A 24,257-nucleotide genomic window follows, 5' to 3' on the forward strand; every position below is an offset into this window, starting at 1 on the left:
TGGCTTCCTATTTGCATGATAGAGCTTTGGTTGGCATCTGCAGATGGCACGGCGGATTGTGTTTACCGACCGTGGTTTAGTTGGCATCTGCAGATGGCACGGCGGATTGTGTTTACCGACAGTGGTTTAGTTGGCATCTGCAGATGGCACGGCGGATTGTGTTTACCGACAGTGGATTAGTTGGCATCTGCAGATGGCACGGCGGATTGTGTTTACCGACAGTGGTTTAGTTGGCATCTGCAGATGGCAGGGCGGATTGTGTTTACCGACAGTGGTTTAGTTTGCATCTGCAGATGGCACGGCGGACTGTGTTTACCGACAGTGGTTTAGTTTGCATCTGCAGATGGCACGGCGGATTGTGTTTACCGACAGTGGTTTAGTTGGCATCTGCAGATGGCAGGGTGGATTGTGTTTACAGACAGTGGTTTAGTTGGCATCTGCAGATGGCACGGCGGATTGTGTTTACAGACAGTGGTTTAGTTGGCATCTGCAGATGGCACGGCGGATTGTGTTTACAGACAGTGGTTTAGTTGGCATCTGCAGATGGCACAGCGGATTGTGTTTACCGACAGTGGTTTAGTTGGCATCTGCAGATGGCACGGCGGACTGTGTTTACCGACAGTGGTTTAGTTTGCATCTGCAGATGGCACGGCGGATTGTGTTTACCGACAGTGGTTTAGTTGGCATCTGCAGATGGCAGGGCGGATTGTGTTTACAGACAGTGGTTTAGTTGGCATCTGCAGATGGCACGGCGGATTGTGTTTACAGACAGTGGTTTAGTTGGCATCTGCAGATGGCACGGCGGATTGTGTTTACAGACAGTGGTTTAGTTGGCATCTGCAGATGGCACGGCGGATTGTGTTTACAGACAGTGGTTTAGTTGGCATCTGCAGATGGCACAGCGGATTGTGTTTACCGACAGTGGTTTAGTTGGCATCTGCAGATGGCACGGCGGACTGTGTTTACCGACAGTGGTTTAGTTTGCATCTGCAGATGGCACGGCGGATTGTGTTTACCGACAGTGGTTTAGTTGGCATCTGCAGATGGCAGGGTGGATTGTGTTTACAGACAGTGGTTTAGTTGGCATCTGCAGATGGCAGGGCGGATTGTGTTTACAGACAGTGGTTTAGTTGGCATCTGCAGATGGCACGGCGGATTGTGTTTACAGACAGTGGTTTAGTTGGCATCTGCAGATGGCACGGCGGATTGTGTTTACAGACAGTGGTTTAGTTGGCATCTGCAGATGGCACAGCGGATTGTGTTTACCGACAGTGGTTTAGTTGGCATCTGCAGATGGCAGGGCGGATTGTGTTTACCGACAGTGGTTTAGTTTGCATCTGCAGATGGCACGGCGGACTGTGTTTACCGACAGTGGTTTAGTTGGCATCTGCAGATGGCACGGCGGATTGTGTTTACCGACAGAGCTTTGGTTGGCATCTGCAGATGGCACAGCGGCTTGTGTTTACAGACAGTGGTTTAGTTGGCATCTGCAGATGGCACAGTGGACTGTGTTTACAGACAGTGGTTTAGTTGGCATCTGCAGATGGCACGGCGGATTGTGTTTACCGACAGTGGTTTAGTTGGCATCTGCAAAAGTTCTCCCTTTAAATATGTTATGTTATCTATGTTCCATTGTGAATAAAATATTGGCTCATGTGATTTGAAAGTCTTTTAGTTTTCATTTTATTCAAATTTAAAAAACGTTCCAACATTTCTATATGTATATATGTGTATGTATATTTATGTTTTCTGTGGCAGAAACAAGCTTCCGTATGAAGTTATGGACTAGGTGCACAAGATGGCGCTGGTGAGCTGCGGCGATGCGACTGTCTGCATGGTTACTTCCACTCGTGCCCTTCCGGTCGTAGTGACGCTTGCATTTGGTGCTTCGAGAAACTTAAATATGAAACTTGGCTAGATAAAATAGAATTTTTTTTAATTTAATAGAAGATGGTGTCCTATCAGAGACAAAAGAAACCCTTGTTATATTATTGTGTAACGTTACCTCTGTGTGGAAATTCAACGAAATACACGGAGATACATGATCTTTGACTTTTAAACTCCTGTTGATTTTGTGGTTCAGGCTCAGCGGTGATCCACAGGGATCTCTTCATCCATACAAAACACTCAAGTATGTAATATATATTTTGTTCTGATAGCTGGGGAACTAAATAGCTCAAAAACTGCCTTCTCTTTCTGCGTGGAACAACACTGGACCATCGTGAAGATTTAATGTTTGCTATTGTCAACTGAGGCATCAATCCTCAACAGGGATAAATAAACATGGGAATATGATATGGACTCAGTGTATGCTTTAGTAACATTATTATCGCTAACTGTATTATTAGTAGCCAATGTAATTCAAATGCATTGTGCGTTTCTATTAATGACTGCATTTATTTAGTTCAAGTGAGACGAGTAAAGAGCATCTGTTGCATAGGTCTCGTCTAAGCAACAGAAAACGTATTTTACTACGGGTAAAAAAAAAAAAAAAAACTTAAGATACCTAAACTGTTTCTGCTACAGTTAAAAATGTAAATTGTCGCAATCTTTTCACAGCCCTTGTTTTTATCTAAAAAATAATTTATGGAAAGAGTAGCTATGTGATCATATTGATGGAGCAAGTGAGGAGGTAAGTGAAAATTTATGCTCAGAATTGAGAAATATGGAAATAAATTTATAACAGGGCAAACGTGTCAATGTTCACAAGGCATTTTATGCAGACAACTCTAATCGTAGTTGTATATTTAAAGGCATTGTTGCCATTGTATATGCTTATGCATCTATTCTAACCCATGCATGCATGCATGCATTTAAATGACATTGGCTCATGTTATTGTACTATATATCTTAGTTGTTTTAAGTGATATAACAGGATCTATAAACAACAAAGTGAAACTGGAAGTGTATATGCGTACACACTGATTGAAAATCCCAAATGGCAGCCCCGTACAACTAGTCCATTGTTTTCATTATGATTACTTTATACATAAAAAAGATATTACTATTATGGCCTTCATTTTCTCAATGCAGAAGAGTTTCTTCTGTTTCTCCTTTTGATGCTGCAGTGAAATTTGAGCATGCTGTGGTGAGATGTCTCCGTAAACGTCTGTCCTGTGCTGGACTGATACTGCGTGATCACATGCAGTCAAAGACAACATTTCATGCCAGAGAATGCAAATTAAGACACCAAAAACTACACCAGCTTCTCACTGGAGCACGACACAGAAAACAGAAGTCACTCTTACTTCAGACATTTGCATTGTTTCCACAGATGCGAGATACACTATTAAAGCAAATGGAAAAGAATCCCGAAACAACATTTAGCCGATGTGTTCATCCTAAAGAACACTGACTGCTGGGATTTTTCTACTAGTTGCTGACTGGGTCACTATCACTACTACTATTTTTCTTGAATCTTGAATCAGAATAAGTTCCCCTCTTCTCTTCTCTGATGACGAGGGCGGGGCAACCTGTCACTCACATGAGATCCACCAATAGCAAACCACAACCATCCAATCAATTCCCCACGGACTAAATCAAGCCCCGCCCTACATTTGTTCTTGTTTGAGAAGCGTTTCACTCAGATATACGGCACAATAGAGCAGAAGAATAGCACAAAGAATAATACACTCATGTAAATTGATATAAGCAGTTGAGATTTGCTATATAATATATATTATTGCACAGCTTTAATCACTCTAAAAAGGTAATTCAGGGGATCTGTTGCCACAACTTAAATAAATGCACGGATGCAAGTTAAACATTCAAATTGTTTAAAATATTTGTTGAGTTCTGTTGACAAAATAATGTTGATCATTACATCAACTTATATTTGTCTGTAATTTAAACTCAAATTTCCGTGTTAATTGGCTTTTTTTTTAAATTAAGTAACTTAATGAAATTGTTTTGATAACTTCGGAAATGAAGGCAGTGGATTTCTAGGTCCCAGCATGTATTGCATAAGACTGGATAAGGAGAACAAATGAAATTAAGTGTTAATTTATTTGTTTTTAGGGAAGGGAAAGACCTGTTAGTGTTTAATGCTGTTATGTTTGACATTTAAAATAGTTTCTGTAATGTTGAATTTTGTGCTGAAGAGAAGGTAAACACTTCATTGACTCTATAAGCAATGACTGCGCTAATGCCAGTGACAAGTAATATCTTTCTTCTTCATTAAATATACATGTTAAATAAGTTATGTTAGTGTGTGCTGATAGCTGTTGATTTGAACTGATATTAATTAGTTCCTGGGCTACAACTCTAGTAGTTGGAGCAACTTCATTTTTTTGAGTAATCAACTTAAAAATGTCTTTATGCTACAAATTATTAAGTTCCTCTAACTTAACGTAGCTTGTTGGTTGAACGTAAATTCACTCAAAGTTTGAATTGAACTCAAATTGATGCAAACTGTTGCGTTAAGTTTTTGTTGTTGATCCAACACATTCTTTATTAGATTGTAGATGCGACTAAGGCATGAAGATATTGGGATATTTTTTCCTCGCAATTCAGACTTTTTTTCTCAGAACTGTGAGGTATAAACTCGCAATTGCAAGTATTTTGTGAGATAAAAAGTCACAACTGTTTTATTTTTTATTATGAGACTCGACTAGAGCTGTGCGATTAGCCGTAACTTGCTTTTTAAGGATCTTTGTATTTATTTTGTAATTAGATATATGGATTTGATTTGTGTATATATGTGTATATAGTTATTCATCCTTATATATATATATATATATATATATTACTGTATTTAATCTTGCTATTCTTGCTATATATATATATATATATATATATATATATATATATATATATATATATATATATATATATATATATTTTACTGATTTTCTTGCTATTATTAGGGCCCAAGCGAATTAAGCGCGCAGGGCCCTCTTGTTCTTCTAAGGATTTTTTTTTATTTTTATTTTTTTTTTCCCGTCTTCCGGGGCTTTTTGGGGGCCTTAACATGCTCAAAAACTCTTGAAAATTGGCACACACATTGGAATCCGCGGCCATTAGGACGCCCCAGAGGCTGGTATCCGGGCGTGGCAGGGGGCCTCGACAGCGCCCCCTTGAAAAAAGTCTGAAAATTTGGTCCATATATTAAACACGCTTGCACGTATTAGTATGAAACTCGGTACACATATAGACCTCATCGGGCCGAACAACTTTCGCGCTCTAAGTTAAACGCCACGCCAACAGGAAGTCAGCTATTAAGGGTTGTTTGAAAAACGCATGCTCTGGAATTTGATATACTCCTCCTAGACGATTAATCCGATCGCCACCAAACTCGGTCAGCATGAAGTCAAGACATTGATGATTAAAAATTGCCAGTGGATTTTTTATATCTCGAACGGTTTGGCCGTGGCGAGGCAATGAATTTATGGCGAGAAAAAGGAAACAGGAAATGTGTTATAACGTCTGCATACATATATTGATCTTTATGAAACTTCAGGAGTGTGTTGGTTGTAGTAGTCTGATCACATGGATGTGACTATTGTGAGTCAAAGTTATAGCGCCACCAACTGGCAGCAGGAAGTGTATCACTTTTTGAAATGCTTTGAGATCACCCTCTTATTTTTACCTGATTTGCTTCAAACTTCATCAGTGTAATGTCAATACACAGCAGATGTAGACCTATGACAGGATTTTTGATATTTGAAATATTGTTGCCATGGCAACAGGTCAAACTGTAATAATATTCTTGAGTGTTTTTGAGGCTCTTAACATGCTTCAAATTGCATGAAACTCGACACACACATCAATATTGTCAACCAGTAGACATGGACAAAGCCATAGAAATGGGCGTGGTGAAGGGGCTCAGTAGCGCCACCTTTTGTCAAAAGTGGGGGGGTTAGTTTTTCCTACAGTCACCAAACTCGGTACACATATTATTCTCATCAAGCCGGACAATTTTCTAATTTACATTCATTAGCTCCAACCAACAGGAAGTCGACTATTTTTGTTTGAATGTTAATTTTTTGAAAAAACAGGCTATGAATTTTATACTACTACTCCTACAGGGTTTATCCAATTTACACCAAGCTTTTTTTAACTTGTTGCGAACACATTGAAGTTGTTTAATTGCAAACGGATTTTGGATATCTCAAACGGTTTGGCCGTGGCGAGGCAACGAATTTATGGCAAGAAAAGGGAAACAAAGTGTTATAACTTCTGCATACATTAATTGATTTTGATGAAACTCCGGCTTAGTCTTCGTTGTACAAGGCTGATCACATGGATGTGATTATTGTGATTCAAAGTCATAGCGCCACCAACTGGAAGCAGAAAATGTGTCACTTTCAGCATACATTGAGATCACCCTCTTATTTATACCTGATTTGCTTCAAAATTCATCAGAATAATGTTAAAACTTGGCACATGCAAACCTTTGAAAATGGGCAGGGAGGAGGGGCTCTATATCGGCACCTTGTAGTGCAGTAAATGTGGAGTGAATTTGACATAGTCCTTTGATGTTTTACCGTTTTAAATGCCTATTGCCCGCCGTGCACAGTTGCCCTGAAGCCACCGGGCTTGGGCCCGCCATCGCTGCTCGCAGCTATATTCATTATTATTATTATTATTTTGTATTATATTATTTTTTATTTAATTGTGTTTTTTTACTGAATAAAGCAGTAAATAAATAAATAAAGACAGGGCAAAAAAAAAGAGATTAACCATAACTTGTATTCAATTTTGATTTTGGCTTCAAATTATGAAAACATGATAATAGAGATAAAAAAAAAATATTGATTATTGTCCAATTACATCTTTGCATTTGATTACTTTATTCAGTTTCTATAGCTATTAGCTCAGTCCTGTACTGTTAGACAATTTCAATTTGAGCTTTTTTCTGTTGTATTTGTTTTATTGTTTGTAATTTCTTCTTTGTTTTTATTGTATTACTGACAGTCAGCTTTTCTTCAATAATTGTGTAAATTTTGATATCATATCACCCTTATTTAAAAGCAAAATATACTTGATATAGATCACTATTGTAAAAAAAAAAAAAGACTCCTATAAGATTTTGATCGTCTCGCCCACTGATCGTTATGATTTTTGCCATAATTGAGTAACGAGTATGTTGAAGTTGGAACTGAATGACAGTAGAACTCCTGTGATTCTGATGGCCATCAGAAGTTATGTATAATATCACAGGCATAATATAATATCTAAAAGCTGCCACACATCCATGTGACCCATGATCCTCTGCTGTCACCCGTGAGCGTGCATGTGGCGTGTTCACACGGCTCACACTGCAATGCAGTGCCCACACACACACACACACACACACACACACACACACACACATGTACGTGCAGGAATAATGCAGAGTCAGACCCGCTAAATATAGACTTTGCACATCTTTGATAAGGAACGTACAGACGTGAACTCCATCAACCCGCTGCGATCCTCAGCCGAACCACTGATTTATCAGCACGCGTCTGTCAGAACTGGGCCATGATGCACTGCTGCAGACATAAAACTCCTCAGACTAGAGGAAAAGGGCTCTGACAGAATAAAGGAGCAGTCTGGGACAATCTGTCCCTGGTAAAGCGTTTGTGACCCACAGAACCTGCAGAGCACGAGTCAATCCAGCAGAAACACACATATATATTATATCTGCTCACTCTCTTCACATGAACGATCTGCTTTATAAATATTCAAATACTGCAGTCGTGCTATAGTCGAGCATGTCTAAGTGCACAGACAGACAACACATTCAGTCCACGTCGAGACGCAGCGCTCCCCGGCAACAGGCCAGCCAATCAGAGCTGAGCGTCAGGAACGTACAGAACCGAAGACACAATCGCAGCAGTGCTTCACAAAACTCCTTTCTGAAGAAATTTTCAACTTATTTTTATTCTCGTTTTCATTTTTATCAAACTTGATGTATCAAAATAACTAAAACTGACATGAAAATACATAAAAAGTATATATACACATTAAAAACAATAACTAATAAAATGACAGAACTACTTAAAAATTAAAACTTAAAATACAAAATTAAAACTAATTCAATTTATATATATAAAACTTAGTATTTCAGTTATACTACATATATATATATGTGTATGCATATGTGCAGGTTTTGCGTCTCACTGATCTGAAGGTGTGGTTTTACAGTAGTGTTTTAGTTCTGCTGGGGTTTGTGTTTTAAAACTGTGTTTTAGGAGAAAATCTCTCCATCTGAGCAGAGAAAGCCGAGCCACAGGTGAAGTTTCAACAATTCAGACAGACACATGAACTCAAAACATAAAAGCACAAGGACACCAAACACTGAGATTCACAACACAAGCTGTGCATCTGCAGAACATAAAACTACAGCAAAAACACCATCACAGAAACTCCAGGAGACTGTATTCACTGCGACTGCTGCGTGACAAAAGGTACATTTTTGAAGTGGCTGTATTTTGCCCTTTTTCAAACTCCTGATGTTTTTTGCTTCTACTAGAGCAGGTTTTCCTGCTTGAATGTTGATTATTTTCCTCATATTCTTCATTGTTGCAGCTCCTCTCTTCCCAGTCTGTCAGTAACGCTCTGTTTAGTTCCTGTCTCTATGAAGCCCCGCCTTCTGAAAAGCACAATGTGCTCTGATTGGTTGGCTGGAGCAGTGTGTTGTTATTGGTCAAGCTCTTCGAGTGTGTTTGGGAAATGTCCCGCCTCTTACCATAACCGTGAGTTTTAACACACTACTAACTAACTCAACCAGGCCCCGCCCCTTTATTCTGCATATGAATTATTTAAATGAGGAATTACAGTTACATCTGCTCTCATCAGTGAATCAAACCCATGACCTCAGTACTGCAGTCGTGTGGCGTTTCTTAATATAGCGAGACGGCGCTGGGGTGAGACGGGGTGATGCGGTGCACAGAACTGTCATGACGGCACGTCCTCTAATGCCAGTGGGGTTTGACATACGATCCCTCACATGTGACTGTTTTCATGGATGAAGGTATTAAACTGCCTCCTTATTTTGACTGGGATTTTGTTTCCTCATGAAACACTGCGAGATGCTGTTGCTTACTGAAGCTCTCAGTTATGATCCACTGATGATCGACAAACAGTTTGAGGTCAGAGGTCAGAGGAGACACACATATGAATCTAGAGCTGCACGCTGAAATGGTGATATGGAGATTAGAGTGATTATAAAAACCGCAAAGGCGGTAATTTAATCAATAAATAAATAAGCTGCATGTTTCAGAGTGAAGCATTTCCTCAGTAAAGAAGTTCAGTGGATTAACTTTGAAAATGAAGAAATTAAGACAGACGTAAATATTAGTGTTGTAATTTTATAGTTGTAATGTAAAATAATATTTTTATTTATTTAATTTTTATTAAATACTTGTTTATTTTACAGTGAAATATTACAATAGTAATATTTCTTATCTTATTTTGTTTTTAGTCATTTATTTTTATTTAGTAATAATAATAATAATAATAATAATAATAATTATTATTACTATTATTATTATTATATACACATATTGATATATAATTGCTTTTTTTTTTACCAAATTGTGCAACCATTCAGTAGATTTTTTTAAAATTGTATTTTAAATTGCAATCATGTGTATATATATATATAACATTTTTTTGCAGCCCTTGTGCAGAATTTAAGTGCATTCATGTTTTTATAAATTTATTTTTGTACATTAATTTTATTTTGTAATAATAATAATAATTATATTTTATACCCATATTTTGATATATAAACACATTTTTTTGCCAAATTGTGGAGCCCTTGTTCAGATTTTTTAAAATTACATTTTAAATTGCAATAATGTTTTTTAGTCATTTTTACACATTTAATTAGTAGTAGTAGTAGTAGTAGTAATAAAATTATGTTATTATGTTAAGTTATTTTTGTTCATTTATTTTGTAATAATACTAACAATAACAACATTTTATACCCATATACTGATATATGGCCACAACATTTTTTGCCGAGTTGTGCAGATTTTTTCAATTGCATTTTAACTGCATTGCATTTCATAATTTTTATCAGAAAAAAAAACGAAGTCCAAAGTGAAACTGGTTTTTCCAGCATTATCCTCTGAGAAGCAGGAATCTCCCGGCTGCGGGTGAGTCAGTGCCACACTAATGCACTCAAGCTGGCAGCGAAGATCAACAAACAAACACTGACGCACAACTAAACGCACATTACAGCAGGCCATATGTGTGCCATATATTCCTGCGAGGCTCTGGTCATGACAGAGATTCTTAAAAGGTATTCACAATGTATCGGAGTCACTATTGGCTGTCCCTCAACATCACATGGACTGAAGTGTGATATGTAATATCTGAATGGATAGATTAACCTCCAATGTGCAATAGATTTAATGGCATTACCTTCACCTCAGTTTACAGAATCTTAGAAAACAAATACTCAAACTTATCTTCAACTTATTTTTCAACTTGTACGACAATCAGTTGTATTTTGTGAAGTTTTAAGTGCACAAGTCTGCCTGTGCATGAAAACGTGTGAGTATTACATGTCAGAAACATGAAGAGGAGTTATTTTAACCACAAAGGAATGTACACACATGTTCTCCAATGGAAGACTATGGGAAACTAAAGTATTCTCTATAAGGATGGAGGACTGGGTTAGCATGATGTATTTCCAACATGAACATCATGTTTTTCCATCTTGTGGGGATAAGTTTACAAAATAACAAATTCCTTTGATCAGCATATAAATGCACAAACTTTGTAAGCTGGGCATGAAGACATCATCAAACTCTCTCTCCTATGTCTTGACAATTAATAATAAATGAGATATCTCTTGGCAAAATAACTGGTGTTTGGTTCCATGATTCAACAACGGGGAAAAAAGAGCTTAATTTCAAATCTACATACACTGACTCATATTACTATGAATGGGAGAAAAAGTGCAACATGTAAATGGAGGAATAAGCCCCGCCTTCTAAATAAAAGAGCCAATCAGCAATCGGTAAAGTCACTGCAGCTGCCGGTCTTCTGAGACTCGCGTTCAAGATTGCACGTACACACTGGCTGGTTTGGACAGAAATAAGATTTTAACACTATTTGAGCATAAGAAACGACATTTATGGGACAGTTCATGTCAGATATGTTTTTTTAAATGCGAGTGTGGCAACTAAGTCCCATTCAAACAGACAGGACTTGGATACCTGGAGACGTCGCAAATATGACTGAACAGACTGATGCGATTCGGAAATGGTACAAAGATCCACCAACTATTAGGAACATGTGTATCAGAGAAAGTAGAAATGGAGTAATGACTGACTAAACTCAACCAAACTCATTCCTAAACTCTTAGGTAAAGGACGATGTGTGTGTTTATGGATTTGCAGTCTTAATATGTCACATGTTCAACTGTGTGTGTGTGTCCACAAGACAAAGAGCTGTTTGCTCTGAATGTGACTCAGCACACAAATCACACCCACATTTCTATCAAATAATCCTCACCTGCTCTACAATCACTCTGTCTTTCAAGCTGGTTCTGAATCATCAGGAGTTCATCAGGAGTATATAACTGGTTATGGGTTGTGAAGTCAAGCATCACTATTGCTATTACTCACACAAAACCCTTAAAGGGTTAGTTCACCCAAAAATGAAGGGTCGGTCATCATTTACTCGCCCTCATTCATTCCAAACCTGTAAGACTTTCGTTCATCTTCAGAACAGTTCTGAAATCTGAAGTCTATTCACCCAAAACTCTGACGCTTCAAAACGATCATAAAAAGAATGTAAAATGATGGGTTTAATGTTAATGTTGGGTTTAATCCAAGCCTTCTGAAGAGACTTGCTCACTTTATATGATGAAGAGATTTAATTTAGGCTTTTATTCGCATATAAACACTGATCAGTGAATGTACATAGAGCACTTAAATATGGTAAACAGAAACTCACCCGTACTTGCTTGACGTGGAAGAACAAGCGATTATGATGATTGTCATGATCACTAGCTGGAGTGCCCTGCTTAGCCACCAGAGGGCACTCCATCCTGGACTACTGCCTTTCCTTATTGGACTTCATTTCCCATGATCTCTTGTCTAGGAATCATTATTCCAATTATACTCCGCTGTTATCACTCATGTCATTTGTGTCTGTCTACTTATGCAGAGTTCCAGGCAACCTGTGTTTTTTCAACCTTCTACCCGTGAAAGTGCACTAGAACAGCAGTCAAACCCGTGACATCCCACCCGTGAACTCTTACTAGATCGCTGTACTCCCAGTTACGGGTTCTGACGTCACATAGCCAGCGAAACAACAATGACAGCCCCTACGGGTGCAGTGTTTATGCAAGTGCACGGTAAAATAGAAGGTATAACAGCTTCTCTTGCCTTATGCGCCATTTTGCTCCTCTGTTTCCCTCAAATAAGCATGGAGTAAGCACCTTTGGCGATAGAAATAATTGCTGAGCATAAGCCCCGTACGGTCCGCCATGTTGGTTTGTTTACACTTTTACGCAGTTTGGCATGAATTTCCTGGAATGTGAGTCTGTTCCAGAGTCCTCTCCAGCCCGTGAGTCTGTTCCAGAGTCCTCTCCAGCCCGTGAGTCTGTTCCAGAGTCCTCTCCAGCCCGTGAGTCTGCTCCAGAGTCCTCTCCAGCCCGTGAGTCTGCTCCAGAGTCCTCTCCAGCCCGTGAGTCTGCTCCAGAGTCCTCTCCAGCCCGTGAGTCTGCTCCAGAGTCCTCTCCAGCCCGTGAGTCTGCTCCAGAGTCCTCTCCAGCCCGTGAGTCTGCTCCAGAGTCCTCTCCAGCCCGTGAGTCTGTTCCAGAGTCCTCTCCAGCCCGTGAGTCTGTTCCAGAGTCCTCTCCAGCCCGTGAGTCTGTTCCAGAGTCCTCTCCAGCCCGTGAGTCTGTTCCAGAGTCCTCTCCAGCCCGTGAGTCTGCTCCAGAGTCCTCTCCAGCCCGTGAGTCTGCTCCAGAGTCCTCTCCAGCCCGTGAGTCTGCTCCAGAGTCCTCTCCAGCCCGTGAGTCTGTTCCAGAGCCCCCAGTCCAGGAGTCTGCTCCAGAGTCCTCTCCAGCCCGTGAGTCTGCTCCAGAGTCCTCTCCAGCCCGTGAGTCTGTTCCAGAGTCCTCTCCAGCCCGTGAGTCTGTTCCAGAGTCCTCTCCAGCCCGTGAGTCTGTTCCAGAGTGAGTCTGTTCCAGAGCCCCCAGTCCATGAGTCTGTTCCAGAGTCCTCTCCAGCCCGTGAGTCTGTTCCAGAGTCCTCTCCAGCCCGTGAGTCTGTTCCAGAGTCCTCTCCAGCCCGTGAGTCTGTTCCAGAGCCCCCAGTCCATGAGTCTGCTCCAGAGTCCTCTCCAGCCCGTGAGTCTGTTCCAGAGTCTTCTCCAGCCCGTGAGTCTGCTCCAGAGTCTTCTCCAGCCCGTGAGTCTGTTCCAGAGTCTTCTCCAGCCCGTGAGTCTGTTCCAGAGTCTTCTCCAGCCCGTGAGTCTGTTCCAGAGTCTTCTCCAGCCCGTGAGTCTGTTCCAGAGTCTTCTCCAGCCCGTGAGTCTGTTCCAGAGCCCCCAGTCCATGAGTCTGCTCCAGAGTCCTCTCCAGCCCGTGAGTCTGTTCCAGAGTCTTCTCCAGCCCGTGAGTCTGTTCCAGAGTCCTCTCCAGCCCGTGAGTCTGTTCCAGAGTCCTCTCCAGCCCGTGAGTCTGTTCCAGAGTCTTCTCCAGCCCGTGAGTCTGTTCCAGAGTCTTCTCCAGCCCGTGAGTCTGTTCCAGAGCCCCCAGTCCATGAGTCTGCTCCAGAGTCCTCTCCAGCCCGTGAGTCTGTTCCAGAGTCTTCTCCAGCCTGTGAGTCTGTTCCAGAGTCCTCTCCAGCCCGTGAGTCTGTTCCAGAGCCCCCAGTCCATGAGTCTGCTCCAGAGTCCTCTCAAGCCCGTGAGTCTGTTCCAGAGTCCTCTCCAGCCCGTGAGTCTGTTCCAGAGTCCTCTCCAGCCCGTGAGTCTGTTTCAGAGCCCCCAGTCCATGAGTCTGCTCCAGAGTCCTCTCCAGCCCGTGAGTCTGTTCCAGAGTCTTCTCCAGCCTGTGAGTCTGTTCCAGAGTCCTCTCAAGCCCGTGAGTCTGTTCCAGAGTCTTCTCCAGCCCGTGAGTCTGTTCCAGAGTCTTCTCCAGCCCGTGAGTCTGTTCCAGAGTCTTCTCCAGCCCGTGAGTCTGTTCCAGAGCCCCCAGTCCATGAGCCTGCTCCAGAGTCCTCTCCAGCCCGTGAGTCTATTCCAGAGTCTTCTCCAGCCCGTGAGTCTGTTCCAGAGTCCTCTCCAGCCCGTGAGTCTGTTCCAGAGCCCCCAGTCCATGAGTCTGCTCCAGAGTCCTCTCAAGCCCGTGAGTCTGTTCCATAGTACTCTCCAGCCCGTGAGTCTGTTCCAGAGTCCTCTCCAGTCCGTGAGTCTGTTCCAGAGCCCCCAGTCCATGAGTCTGCTCCAGAGTCCTCTCCAGCCCGTGAGTCTGTTCCAGAGTCTTCTCCAGCCCGTGAGTCTGTTCCAGAGTCCTCTCCAGCCCGTGAGTCTGTTCCAGAGCCCCCAGTCCATGAGTCTGCTCCAGAGTCCTCTCAAGCCCGTGAGTCTGTTCCATAGTACTCTCCAGCCCGTGAGTCTGTTCCAGAGCCCCCAGTCCATGAGTCTGCTCCAGAGTCCTCTCCAGCCCGTGAGTCTGTTCCAGAGTCTTCTCCAGCCTGTAAGTCTGTTCCAGAGCCCCCAGTCCATGAGTCTGCTCCAGAGTCCTCTCAAGCCCGTGAGTCTGTTCCAGAGTCCTCTCAAGCCCGTGAGTCTGTTCCAGAGTCCTCTCCAGCCCGTGAGTCTGTTCCAGAGCCCCCTAGTCCATGACTCCACTCCGGAGCCCTCAGTCGAGATGGCTGCTACACATGAGATGGCTTTTAGTTTTTAGAAATTGCAGTGCTGGCTGTTGTGGCCACAGCCATTTGGTGTGTGTGGGCTGCGTACACATCAGCTCCAGTCCATGAATCCGCTCCAGTCGGTGAGTCCGCTCCTGAGCCCTCAGCTGAGATGGCTGCCATGCCTGAGCCTTCAGCCCATGAGCCCGCTTCAGAGCATGTTCTAGTCCCTGAGTCCCCCGTTTGTCTGGATACGACTAAGCAGGTCATCCCTGAGTCCCCTGTTTGCCTTGATAATACCAAGGAGATTGTTCCTGAGTGCTCTGTTGGCCCTGATGTGACCACAGAAGTGGTTCCTGAGTTTCCTGTTTGCTTCGAAACGACTGTAGAGGTTGTTGCTGAACTGTTAACCTGCCTCGACACGACCTTCGAGATCGTTCCTGATTTGTCTGCTTGCCTCAATACGACCAGATCGCTGGAGTTCCCTCTGCCTTGGAGGGCGTTCCTGAGATCCCTGCCTGTCCGGTTGCGGCCCTAGTGGTCACATCTAACTTTTCTTTGTTTAATGTTTTAGTTTTGTCTGGTCAGCTGTCTTGGCTTATAGATCCACCTGATCCGTCCTGGGGGTCTTTAAGAATGTCTACACAGCAGTGGTGGTCATCTGCGCCACCGTGGAGGTCTATAAGCCCATCTGCACTGCTGTGGTGGTCATCTGCACCACCGTGGGGGCCATCAAGCCCGTATGTGCTGCTGTGGTGGCAGTTTTACCCGCACTGGCCACCTGATTGCCCGGTTCTACCCGGGCCGCCTCCTCTACCCCTTCATGGACCTGGACCACCATCCCTCCCCCTGATTCCGCCTCCAGTCCACCTCCCTCCTGATCACTAGCTGGAGTGCCCTGCTTAGCCACCAGAGGGCACTCCATCCTGTTCTGTTGCCTTTCCTTTTTGGACTTCAATTCCCATGATCTCTTGTCTCGGACTCATTATTCCCATTATACTCGGCTGTTTTCACTCATGTCATTAGTGTCGGTCTACTTATACCTGCCCTGCGTCTCAATCAGCTCCCTATAGGTTGTGAATCAGTGTATCATGTAAATGAATGTGGCTGAGTCCCTGATCAGTCCCCTGACTACTGAACTATGGGAGCTGATTGAGACGCACGCCTGGTTGTTTCAGTCATTGAGGTTTAATTTACTCTCACCTGCAAGTCTGAGCATTTCATTGTTTTGTGTGGACTGTTCATGGATTTCGACTCTTGCCTGGATGTATGACAATAACTTTGGATAGCCTTAAATAAAGCTGCGATTGGATCTTAAGTGCACCGTGACAATGACAAATAAATGTTAAAGGTAAATAAAAAATTTAAATATATTGTAAAATTCTACGAAAAAAAAAATGAATTAAATAAAAAGATTAATAAGATATTTTTAGACATTTATTTAGTGATGAGGTAAACTTATTCTCATTCATCCTTCACCAGTTTTTAGGGCCAGAGCACCGATGGTGTGAGGACCCTATTGTAATTGCTCAGTCAATTCTTCTTCTTCTACGAAATAAATCACATTTTTGAGGGCCTAAACATGCTTAAACTCAAGAAACTTTGCACATGCGTCAGAAGTGGTGAAAATTTACATCTGATATGAGGTTCAGAATTGGCATCACCTATAAAATTTCAATTAAGCGCCCTTCGCGCTACGTTTCACGTACAGGTACGAAATTCATTAGACCAATGTAACAGCCCAATACCTACAGAAAAGCCTGGAAAATCTGAAAACCCAACAGGAAGTGAGATATTTTGAATTTTCTCTGCAAAATTTTTGCAGTTTTTGCCATTTCCAGACATTGTACTTTAACAAACTCCTCCTAGAGCTTTAATCAGATAAACATCATATTTGGTCAGTCTAATCTAGAGGCCTTATGTTAAATTTCAAAGATCTTGAGTTTTCGTTGAAGGTGGCCTGACAAAGTGTGATGTTTCGCCATGAAAGAGGAAGTTGTTGTACGTCAGGCACACAATGTCCAATCTGTCCCAAACTTCACATGTGTGTTAAAGAGTACTGGCTTGAAGACATCTACATGCCAATATTCAGTTAGTCATAGCGCCACCTGCTGGCAACAGGAAATGAAATGCTTTGCGCTATAATTCACTCCCAGAAATTTGAATATGCCATGAAGTACCAAACACACTAGAAACACATTAAATCATGCAACACTTGGCTGAGTACTAAAGTATGCAATTAACGCCACGAAACAGGAAGTTGTTGTAACTCAGGCATACAATGTCCGATCTGCCCCAATCTTCACGTTTGATAAAAGTCCTGGCCTTAAGACATCTACATGGTAATATTCATTAACACCTGTTGGCAGCAGGAAGTGTGGCACATCGAAATGACTGCCATATTTCTCCTGTTTTTACTTGCTTACATGCATGTCATCCACTATTCACTGTTTCCCTAAGGCCACCGGGTGGCGGTGGTCCCATGTGCGAGGGCCCTTTCATTGCTGCTTGCAGCTTTAATTGGTTTTGTTTTTACCCTACTATCATCCAGACAGACAGATAGGAGAAGAGATAACAATGACTGAAAAATAAATGAGAAGCAGGTGAAATACCATGAAACTGTGGTGGATGCATCTGTGCCATCAGAATTTCTGTCCATATAAAAGTAAGAAGCACAAACTACTTCAGGAAACAGAGCAGAATGCAGTTAGCTTGCTACTAAATGTCTCTGAAATCTATGGAAGCTAGTTGTGTCTAACTCTTTCAGACTCAGGCTAGTTCTTCCTCAAACTCAATGGTGTAAACACTAGGTTATTTCCAGGATGACTGGTCTGTGTAAAGCACCAAGCAGCACTGCGTTATTCAGAAACTCTTCAGATCCGCTGCTGTCATTTAACGCAAAGACCGATCGATACTGTGCAAGTGTGACTTGAGCTGCAAATGTGGGGTTTTTGATTTCAGAATCGACACAGTCCAGATAATATACACATGAACGCAATGAGTCAATGAGTTTAATGTTCATTTCCTGCCTACAGATCACAATCTGTTAAAGTGCGCTAATATACAGGGAGTGCAGAATTATTAGGCAAGTTGATTTTCTGATCATATTTTTTTTCCAAGCACATTTTACCAATTCCAATCCACATCTTAATAACTACTATTAATATTGTTTTTAATCATTTATAAGTGATATATAATTGTTCATGAAGGCTGGAAATGAAGAATGCCCTATATTCAGGTGTGCAGAATTATTAGGCAGGTTTTCTTTTACAGATAAAATGAGCCAAAAAAGAGATTTAACTCAGACTGAAAAGTCAAAAATTATTAAATACTCATGAGAAGGACGCAATACTAATGTAATACTAGAAATTGCAAAGTTAAAGCATGACCATTGGACAGTGAAATGCTCATTGGGTCAGCGGGGTCATACAAAAACAGCTGGAGAAGAAAAGACACGTTAACTGCAAAATAATTAAGAATTAAGGTGAAGAATTAAGTGTGAAACCATCAGGAACCCTTTAGTCTCCAGCGCCACCATTTCCCAGTACTGAAACCTACCTGGAGTCTTCAGAAGTGTGAGGTGTCAGGATCTCAGAGACTTAGGTTAGGTGAAGAATCCTAAAAAATGATCCGCTCTTAATAAGAATCACAAGCTGAAGTGTTATAAAGTACATGAAGACTGGGTTTTTATAGGCCTTATAGACAGACAGCTTGAGAGTGACTCCTGAAGGACCAGCACCACATCCTCTTGTACCACTGTTTGAAGAATTTATCTTCCAGAATCTGGCAGTAAGTTTTGGAAGATCATTTAGTCCATCTCTGCAAGATGGACATTTCAGGATAAGAGATGGACTAAAAGTGAACTCCCACACCTTACTGCCAGATTCTGGAAGATAAATTCTTCAAACAGTGGTACAAGAGGATGTGGTGCTGGTCCTTCAGGAGTCACTCTCAAGCTGTCTGTCTATAAGGCCTATAAAAACCCAGTCTTCATGTATTTTATAACACTTCAGCTTGTGATTCTTATTAAGAGCAGGTCGCTTTTTAGGATTCTTCACCTAACCTAAGTCTCTGAGATCCTGACACTTCACACTTCTGAAGACTCCAGGTAGGTTTCAGTACTGGGAAATGGTGGCGCTGGAGACTAAAGGGTTCCTGATGGTTTCACACTTAATTCTTCACCTTAATTCTTAATTATTTTGCAGTTAACGTGTCTTTTCTTCTCCAGCTGTTTTTGTATGACCCCGCTGACCCAATGAGCATTTCACTGTCCAATGGTCATGCTTTAACTTTGCAATTTCTAGTATTACATTAGTATTGTGTCCTTCTCATGAGTATTTAATAATTTTTGACTTTTCAGTCTGAGTTAAATCTCAGTTTATCTGTAAAAGAAAACCTGCCTAATAATTCTGCACACCTGAATATAGGGCATTCTTCATTTCCAGCCTTCATGAACAATTATATATCACTTATAAATGATTAAAAACAATATTAATAGTAGTTATTAAGATTGATGTGGATTGGAATTGGTAAAATGTGCTTGGAAAAAAAATATGATCAGAAAATCAACTTGCCTAATAATTCTGCACTCCCTGTATACTCATATTTTAAAGGTTCCTGATTTTGTTTTGTCGTCTTCTACAACAGGTTTACATTCATCCAATCTCAAAAAACATTCATTTTCCATTGCAGAATCAGCTCTTTTCTCACAGTGTCTGAAATGGTTCAATCATGGACTCTCTTTAAACCCCGCCTTTCTGAGCACCTGCTCTGCTCTGATTGGTCAGAAACCAAACTCTCATTATCATATCTGAATCTCAGCTCTTGATACACAATGATGCAAAACAGTAACAGTTTTACCGTATCATTCTCATCAAGGCGGATTTGCTTTGGCAGCAGAAAACAGCGTCTTCTCAACATGAACAAAACAAACTCTTCCAGTCTCAGACACAATACAGTGATTGAGGGCGGGGCAAAGAGACGCTGTTCAGCCAATGAAGACCATAGGCTGGCTTTATGCAAATTAGTTACAAACCTACATAGATTCAGCAGAAAGTGAGATTGGAATTACTGATTCTTTCTTTTGAGAGACAAAAACTTTATCTGCACTTTAATCTTTGCAGAGATTTTAAATTCACAAACAGCTATATATAACACTATGTGAAAGGGAATATCTGAAACGGCATAACTTAATATCACAGAATTAAAGCAAGCCCATCTCTGGACATCTCATGAATGACTGTAAAACAATTATCCTGAGTCTTGACTAAAGCATTCCAGTATTAAATGTTGGTCAGTGATGAAGAATCTGTTAAAAAAACACGTCTGACCCGTAACCATCAGTGCAGTAATGACTATATCTCATCATCATTATCCTGTAATAGAGCACTGAAAACACTGTGTCAGTGTGCCAAACCATGCAAAACCGAAGACAGTCATGATCTGAGGCATCATCACTTACACTGTTCGAGTCAGCTCAGTGTGTTTAGTGAAAGCGTGAGGGTAATATTAGAGTAAAACTCTCTAACTAAGTACACAAATGAGTCAGTGACTAACAGCTCAAACTGCCACAACAAAAACGCTGTCGAGTCTCACAGTGTCTGTTGTGACATCAGTCTCATCAGTTAATACAGTAATTCACAGGGGCTCGGGACAAAGATGACACCAAAACCAACAAAAATGCCCTTTAAATTTCTGATTTTGTCAATACTTTTTTCTGTAGAAAGACAAACATAAATAGTGATGAAAGCCAAAAGATTAAATGTCACAGATGTATATTTACTGAGTAATCCAGTATTTTGTAGAGGAGGGTCAAAATGACAATATTCACCGGAGATTTGGAGCCATTTTAGAGGGGTGTAAAAATGCCTTTAGAAAGATTTCAGCATCAGTAATTTATTTTTTACACAAAGTTTGGTAGGTTTATTAGAGAAATCTGTTGACTTTATCAATCTTTGTTTCATTGTGTGCTGACAGTGTCAGTTCAAAAATGGCAAAAAGCACTTCTTGTCCTTGACCATTGAAAATGGGTAAAATTCAACAATGTGGACATGGAGTCACATTGGGGCCCCCATATCTATGGGACTGAACTATATAGGGCTTTAAAATGAAGATTTCAAATGAAAAGTTTATTAATAATGAGAATCTAGAAGGATATTAAGATATCTTGAGTACTTTTAGAATTACAGGCATGCAAACTTTTGGAAAAGGAGTATTTATGGCACTCAGACAGGTTTGTTTTATGCAATTGAGCTGATTGAAAGATACATTTCTAGTTTCAACATTATTTGTTCTTCAGATATTCCTCTTTAAAAGACAAAAAGTATCAGCTGTATGCAATTTGATCCACATTTGGTTTTTGACCAATGAAAATGTGTACAATTTACAAATTTACTCATGGAGCCGCATTAAGATCTCCATATCTCTGGGACTGAACCATCGAGGGCATTTAAAATGAAGATGCTTGAAGAAGTTTGTTAATATCCTTCTAGATTCTGTTTCTTAAGATATCTTTAATACTTCTTGAGTCACAGGCATGCAAACTTGAGGCAAAAAACACAAGAAGTGCTTTTTTGAACAGTCACTGTCGGCACATAATGAAACAAAGATTGATAAAATCAATAGATTTTACTAATAGATCTACCAATCTCTGTGTAAATATAAAATACTGACGCTTCCATCTGTACAACCCTGAAATTTGGCTCCAAATCTCAGGTGAAAATGGTCATTTTGACCCTGCTCTACAAAACAGTGGATTACTCAGTAAATATACATCTGTGACATTTAATGTTATGGCTTTCATCACCATTTATGATTGTCTTTCTAAAGAAAAAATATTAACAAAATCAAAAATTTGAGTCGGGGACCTTTGAAATCAATCCCAGGGGGAAAAATTTGCCCTGAAAAAAATAATAAAAATAATTTCTGACCCAGCTGTACATGACCCTCTGCTGATTGACTCACAAGCAACAAACCAGCAAATGATGATGAAGCATTTTTGATGCTCTACTCCAAGGTCCACTCAAGCTGCATGCTTATTAATTTTCATAAGCTGCACTGGGGTTTTTATTGGCTGATCTTTCATATGCCTCTATCCGCCAGTTCTGGAAGCATTTGGGAGTCGAAATCACTCTACAGAACTAACCAGCCAATCCTTGACCTCAAAGGTTTAAATCCAGGAAGGATCTGTGATTTGAAATTCCTAGACTAAAAATCACACTTGTTAAATGATTTGAGTATTCTACAGTACAGTATTTACATAGTTAACCAGCACTGCAGATAAACCTCAGGTCAAAACACTAAAGATGCTAAAAACTGTTGATGATCAAGTGAAATAGACGGGTTAACCATCTGCAGCATTTTAATCTTCGGCTGTAGAGTTTGTCTGAAGTTGCTCATCCACACATATATAACAATAATTAAACAAATGCAGCTTTCACACACTGCTACAGTGAACTGAGATGTTTGCCAGTTCATAGAATTGCTCATGTAATCCTTGTTATTGATCATTATCAGTTCACAAAAAACATTAACAAGACCTGAGTTAAGGAACGACACACTCGGTTTGCACTGGATCATGGGTGTAGTCAGTGCGGATGAAGACAGTACAACAGGAGAAAGACAGGATGTTCCCTGAGATTTTCCAGACATTCTCCTGGATCTCAACCAAAGATCTGGATCACAGCACAACAGGTGTGTACAAGAACCAGCAGATGAAGAGAACAAGAATCACAGTCAAAGAGATAACACTTCATAATGATATTGAAGATCTATAAAACAGAGGCCGACATGCAGCAGCTTTACACTTTGGATCCTGGTGAAGGGATGCAGGACTATTAATTGTAAGGAACAATGCATAACTCTCCACCAGCATGCATGTGTTTTCTATGGAACGTTTTATTTCTGCTACAGAATTAAAAAAATAAAATCAAATGTAAATATAGCTGCAAGCAGCAATTACGGGGCCAAGCACAAAAACAGCACAAGAAGCCAGCCAACATGGCTGTGAGCATCAGACCAACAGCAGCAGTGAGCAATTAAAGACCTATTAAGATCATTTTAGGTAAAAGAGCTGAAAAATGATCAAAAATGAGGATTTACTGTTTCATCACTTTCGACCAATAGGTGGCGCTGTGTCCAAATTGTTGTCGTATGGTCAGAGTGAGGTGACAATAACACTTGCAAAGTTTGGTGTCAATATGTCAAAGCACTGAAGAGATACAGCGTCAAGAGTCGTTTTTGCATCATGCCTTGTAAATTTTGTTATAACTTTTGACCACAAGGTGGTGCTGGTCCGAAACTTCTCAGGCTCCTTCAGGGCATTGTCCTGATGAACCATACCAAATTTATGAATTTTGGTCAAACCCATCAGAAGTTATAAGCAAAAATAGCCATTATTCATATCTCCACTCCAGTAGGTGGCGCTGCGCCGAAACACTGTATGATGCCTCAGGTCATGCTTGTGATGACACGTACCAAGTTTGGTCTGAATATGATAAAACATTGCAGAGATACAGCTTCAAGAGTCATTTTTGCATCATATCTCAAATGTTTTGCTCTGGTATACGAAAACGGTTTGACTTATCAACTTGAAATCCATAACTTTTTGTCGGCATGGTCTGAAGATGATACGGTTCAATTTTGGTGAAAATCGGAGCAACGGTCTAGGAGGAGTTCGAAAAAGTAGGTTTTTAAAGTAAAACAATATGGCGGACAGGAATTTCAGCTGACTATGGCAAATTTGATATCTTTGTTCTCAGCATGACCCAAGGAATCTACTGAGACCAGTTTCATTACAATTGGTTAATATAGACAAAAGTTATTAGCATTTTTGTAAATTTTGTTATAACTTTTGACCACAAGGTGGCGCTGGTCCGAAACTTCTCAGGCTGCTTCAGGGCATTGTTCTGATGACCCATACCGAGTTTCATAACGATACGCTAATGCGTTTGTAAAATACAGCATTTTAGCACAAAATTCAAAATGGCCGACAGCTAAAACGGCCAATATGGAAAAATTGGATATCATTCGACTCGGCATGATGCCCCGAATCCAACGAGTCCAAATTTTTGTTTTTTTGACAAACCCATCAGAAGTTATAAGCAAAAATATCCATTTTTCATATCTCCGCACCACTAGGTGGCACTGCGCCGAAACGATGCATGTTGCCTCAGGCCATGCTTGTGATGACATGTACCAAGTTTGGTCTGAATACGATAAAGCGTTGCGGAGATACAGCCTTATGTCTATTTTCGCAAGCACTACGTACAATTCGTTCACATGTTTTTCGAAAGCGGTTTGAGGAATCAACTTGAATTCCATAACTTTTTGTCAGCATGGTCTGAAGATGATCTGGTTCCATTTTTTTGAAAATCGGAGTAACGGCCTAGGAGGAGTTCGAAAAAGTAGGTTTTTCAGAAAATTCAAAATGGCGGAAAAATTTTCATG

General features: G+C 40.8%; 1 protein-coding gene across 2 annotated transcripts in view; it reads right to left on the minus strand.

The window, feature by feature from the left end:
- The window catches only part of LOC137034015 (nucleus accumbens-associated protein 2), a 49,741-nt gene that overhangs the window by 16,014 nt on the left and 9,470 nt on the right, over positions 1-24,257 (minus strand). The gene's annotated exons all lie outside the window — the stretch shown is intronic.

The sequence above is a fragment of the Chanodichthys erythropterus genome, chromosome 13 (assembly GCF_024489055.1).
Source record: "Chanodichthys erythropterus isolate Z2021 chromosome 13, ASM2448905v1, whole genome shotgun sequence".
Taxonomy (NCBI): Eukaryota; Metazoa; Chordata; class Actinopteri; order Cypriniformes; family Xenocyprididae; genus Chanodichthys; species Chanodichthys erythropterus.